The sequence below is a fragment of the Salvia hispanica genome, chromosome 2 (genome assembly GCF_023119035.1).
Source record: "Salvia hispanica cultivar TCC Black 2014 chromosome 2, UniMelb_Shisp_WGS_1.0, whole genome shotgun sequence".
Classification (NCBI taxonomy): Eukaryota; Viridiplantae; Streptophyta; class Magnoliopsida; order Lamiales; family Lamiaceae; genus Salvia; species Salvia hispanica.
The window spans coordinates 11,705,041-11,711,040 of NC_062966.1; positions in this window are offsets into that span (position 1 = coordinate 11,705,041).

The following is a 6,000-nucleotide window of genomic DNA, read 5'->3' on the forward strand; positions in this document are numbered from 1 at the left end:
GATTATAGAGTTTTACGTATACAAGCAAGATTCTATTCGAGCGAAACTTGCTCGAAACATGCTTTTCAGTATACCAAACCTAACAATCTCCCACTTATACTCAAAACATGCTTTCGAGTATACCCACTGCCAAAAACTCTCCCACTTATACACAAAGCAGGTCTTGGTACTAGATATATCGAACCACCATTCATTTCACATCATGTTTGAACATGTTGCCACAAAGGCATTTTATGTGAAAAATCTGCTTGGTTGTTCTCTGATCATATCTTTTCCACCATAATGTCTTTGCTGCGTACTTGATCTTTTAATTAATTTCATCTCTCTATGTGATTGCTTAGCTTTATTAGCTCGTGTGTCCCTTGAGTTAGCCTTCACTAGAGTAATCACAACCAAACGTAATACTCATAGGCATACTCAAACTTACGATTAAAGCTATTAGGAAGATACTCCTAAGGTAAACACATTTTCAGAGGATGACTTACTCGATCACTGATTAGTCATAAAACTAAGTCAGTGTAACCCCAAGGACATTACATGAATGACTGGTAAACTAGAATATAGCAATTAGTCTTTCTCAAGCACTATGGTATACTCTTTACCTCAATCAAAGTCCTTTGCCATGGTTAATATGATATATACTTTTCATGCATAAGCACAACTAATATCAAACTTAGTACACATTATAGCATACATGAGACAACTATCTCCGAAACTAGTCTCATAATTCTTGATCTCACTAAGCGTCAAACGACACTTGACTAGAGACAAGACAATTCCATCTTGAAAGGTATAAACCTTTTCATGGAATTTCTAATGCTAAAATGTTCCAAGCAATGTGTAGATATAAGATTCCTAAGAGAATCTCAACATTCTTTCTAGCAATCTTAAAAAGGACTTAGATGCTAAGAATGTAATTAGTTTCTCTTAAATCCTTTATCTTAAACTGGGCAGACAACCAGTTTCCTACGCCAGATGCCAATCTTAGTTGTTTGCAACTTTTGTAGATTTCATCATCGTAGAGTACCAATAATATCATATTTAATGCACTTTCAACTTCCTTGTGCTTACAGCACTGCTATGGGCAAAAGTCAAATTCCAAATATTTGACAATTTTGATAAAACACATATACTCTGATTTAGATGCTTGCCTAAGACCACGAAGGTCTATATTAGCTTCCAATCATGCGTTTCTTGCCCTTAATTACATATCCATTAGAATGTTCTAGTAGATGATTTCCTCAAGACTTCTATTTATAGAAGGCTGTCTTGACAATCATAATACATACATTCTAATTTATGTAAGTTCTAATAGACAATATGATCGAATAAATCCTGGCACAACGATAGCGAGAAGATAATTCTCTTTGGGCATAACCCATTGTCATTGTCTAGCCATTTGAGATCCACATTTACACTTGCAAAGATACTTGCTCCCACTGACTGACACAGCCTGTAGGTAGTATTGCAAGTCTTGTAAAATATGTTGTCTATCTTAGATTGTAATATGGAATCTATCACCTTTTCAAAGATGATTATCCAAATTAACCAATACTACATTGTAGTTAAAGGGATTATGTTCAAGTTAATCTAAGACTGAGTCTTACGACACTCTTAGACCCATGAACTTGTTGTGTTCCAGTGGAACGCTCCCACTACGATATGGTTCTTACAATCTTAGGTACTGAAGTTGATTTTATTAGTGCAAAAGTTTCTAATGGTATGACTTCTTGGTAATGTGGAAAATCTGATATCTCTCTCTTTATTTTGAGAGTTATCACGTTGTTAGGCTTATAGTTCATCTCATGATCTTCATACAAGAATTATATCTTTGAAGATTACAAAACTTATAACCTTACATCATTTGGGACAAACCTTAAAACATGCCTCAGTACTCAACTCCAATTTCTTGGACACTTTTCCAACATGTGTTGGAACAACATTACACCTTGAGATGTGCTAGACTAGAGACACTCTAGTCCACAACTCGTGTTTTGTAGAAGGTACTGATGTTGGTAGTTTCTTTAATGTTTATCCCATCAATGATAAGATTTTAATGAGTACAACTCATCACTTAATCAAACTTGTCTTAGAAAGACTTCGATTCCTTCTTACATAACTATCCCATTCATTAGATGAATGCTTGGATTCGTTAATGGAGATTAGACTCCCACTACTGATCATAACCCTTTGCTCGTCTCCTTATGGTGTAAACCATTGAGACTTGCTAGTCTTTCTATGTTGCACTTCTATAAGTATTCTGAATCTCTTGAAAAATCAAATGATTCTAACTCATAGTGCATCAAACAGACTTTCTCAACTCTCAAGCTATTTAACGAAATGTTAAAATCTTGATAGTCTAGATCAGTTCGAACAATTGCTAAGTATTTTCTTGGCCTTAAGACTAAGAGCCATAAATACTTTATCATTCAATGATTAAGAAGTTGATGTGTTGTTGAATACTCAACCTTGTCGCACTTATATTATTTTAATACTATGATGCCTTAAGCATCAACCATAAAACAATAGTTGAGCATTAATAGCTCCCACTGCAACAAAAACCTAACTGGATCAAGATCTCTTACTTAGAAGTTGCATTGTCATGTAAGTCATTGTCCTTCTATAAAATAGGTCAATCCAACTCACAAAGCATCTTTTCTCGCTTTAAACAAACTTTGATGACAATTCAGGCTCTCCCATTTCCATATCTAGTCTTTTGTTCAAATGAACTAGGACTTAAGAAAAATGCAGCCTTTATGAATTCGTCATCTATCATGTTACTTTCCTCTAACAGTAATATAACGACTATTAGTCTGAAGATTTTCTACTTTTCAGTTAAACCTTCTTGTAGTCATTTCTTATTACTTTAGGCGATGACTTGTGTGTCAGAAACTATTTGAGTGATCAAAAGATCCTCAAAACATTCTGTCACTCTAGGATATTCCAATCGAATCATCTTGACAGATTCTATTGATATCCATCTTTCATCGTCATTAACCAAGACTTGTCGTGCTACTTAAAGGAAAATAGCTTGACCTTATTCCTCAAAGAACTTGTCAAGTACATGCATAATGCATTCTCGAACATTCTTCGTGGAATTATGTCGAGGAATTGGAGGACATGAATCATTGAGTATAAACTCCAAGCTTTCAGCGATGAGAATCTTATCCATTTTCGTTTTCGGTCTACATAATTTAGGCATTCGAGTTTACTTTCTTTAAGGATCGCAGACAAATATTGAATGACATAATGAAGATTTGGCAAATAAACTTATTATCACATACTTATGCTCAATACATAATCGCAAATAACCACAAAACAATTATGTATCTTGCAACTGTAAAATTAAAATTTTGTACCCTCAAGCAGAGGTCAATACGCATTAAAATTTTAGCATTTTTACTGGTCACAACACCGACGAATAGTCCAGAGACCGCAGCACGGCATGGCCGCCAAATGTTGCCTAAGCACGACCATCAGATTTAGCATTACAGAATCTTGTTTCTACAACACACTCCCATAACAATGCTCATGTGTTGATAACAAAACCAAGCTATCTCATAAATTCTGTTTGAACTTCTGAAACTTGTAATTTCTTAGGATTATTGTCCCCACAGCATGGGTGGCGATAATATTAGAAACTACTTTCTAGTTCATACTATTTATATTTGAGAAGTCTGCCCTTATGAACTTGCTATTTCTTAGGATTATTGTCCCCACAGCATGGGTGGCGATAATATTAGAAACTAGCTTCATAAATTTGCAAACCAACCGATGGAGACCGTATACAACGCACTTGTTGTAATCATCACTTAGATATTTTTATATGGTTTTTGCATAATTATCACATAAGCAGATAAAGCAGATAATCCACTTAAAATAGATAAACACCAAATAAACAGATAAATCCATTTAATGCATGGCATTTAAACACACAGGATAATTATCGAAAATTATTTAATCTAGTCAAGGGAGAATCAATTAAATAATTAAGTTTTATCTTGGATAATAATTATCCAAATTTATTTAGGATTTATCAAGATAGAGTCAACTATCTAAATCCACTTAGGATTATTCTAGATTTTATTTCGATAAAATCAAATCCTACAATTCAAGATAACGTTGATCTAGGATTATCATTATTTAAATCGTACTAGGATATTACTAGATAGAAATAATTCCATCATAATCCATAAGATAAAAATAAAATCCTATCAACCAAGATTTATACAAATCTTAATTCTATTTAGAATAGACATCTAAAATATATCAAACATTACTTAGGATTTCTTAGATAAATAAATTTATCTAAATCCAATTAAATAAGGATTTTCTTATATATCATTAATATCCTAATCTATCTAGGACATAAATCCAAAAGATAAGGATAACTTGGATTAATACTTATTTTAATCCATCTAAGATTTGTCTTAATAGAATTAAATCTATTCAAATCCATAGGATAAAATAAATTAATATAAATGTTTATCCTAATTCATCTAGGATTTATCTTGGAATAAATCCATATAAATCCATAGAATAAGATAATATTATATTATAATTATTCAAATCTATCCAAGATTTATCTAGGAACAAATCCATATAAATCTATAAGATAAGAATAAAATATTATATTATCACTATCCAAATCCATCTAGAATTTATCTATGAATAAATTCATATAAACTCATAGGATAAGAATAAAATAATATTATCATTATCTAAATCCAACTAGGATTTGTCTAGGGATAAATCCACATTAATCCATAGGATATAAATAAAAATTAGATTGTCATTATCCAAATTTAACTAGGATTCATCTAGGAATTAAATCCCTACAAATCCATAAAATAAGGATAAAATCTATAATTAATCCATGATTTGATACAAAATCAAATCTTATATAATATATAAAATCCACAAAAGATATATTCAAATCTTATTTCCAAATTAATCTTGAATTATTTCCAAAATTGAATCCAAGGATTTGGAAATCCTAATCAATTTTGGAAAGCGAAGTCACGGGACGAGACGACGTCGCGCATAGGAAAATCCTAATCTTGCACGCTGTCGGACTCCCTCTCAAACATCGCTGCTGCTGCCCGTGGACTTGCGAGACTCCCAGCCTGCTCCAACCCCGGCTGTTCACGACGGCGCGCTGTCTTTTGAGCCCGGAAACCGCCCATGAAGGGCTCCCACTCAGACCGCCATCGCTGCCGGCATCCCGCTGGTCTGTCCTCTCCGTCGCACGCAGCTTCCCACGCAGCATCTACTCACAGCGGGCGCTGGACATCGCCGACGCTGCTGCGTCGATGTCGCACCGCCGGAGCTGCTGTCACTGCGTCACCGCTGCCGCCGCTGCTGCTTCGTCGTCGCAACTGCGATGGCACCTTCGCAGCGGCTGCTGCGTCGTTGACGCTTCGCTGGCGCCGGCGCTGCCCCGAACACCACTGCTCCGCGTGGACACGCGAGGAGCTGCCCTCCGGTCGCCGCTGTTGTCGGGGATGACTCTAAATTGCCTCCGAATTGAATCGATTTTGCAAACATGGGTAGTCATCAACGAATTGATTCAACAACAAAATGATTGGAGCAATCATTACACGTAATGATGATGTTATTTTGACTACATGTCTTGGCTAATTAAATTCCACATGTCACGGCTTTTCAATTCTTCGTTCATACGTTATATTCATTAATTCGAAAATTAACAACCACGCAACGCAACGAAGAAAAACATGCATTCAAGCAATTCACATAACATGAAATTAATCCACATAATCAGAGCCAAAAATTGGCTCTGATACCAATTGATGGGGTTTGGTGCCCCTTGCACAGCGGAAGACTTGTACAAAACAAATAAATCAGACACGGATCTATTTGACCGATTATGCGATTAATCAATTCACATGTTAAACGGATAATTGCATGCTAGAACGCAAATAATTCATGCTTATAGAAAGTAAATCCTAAAACATGAATTCTACGGTTTAAAGTTACCGA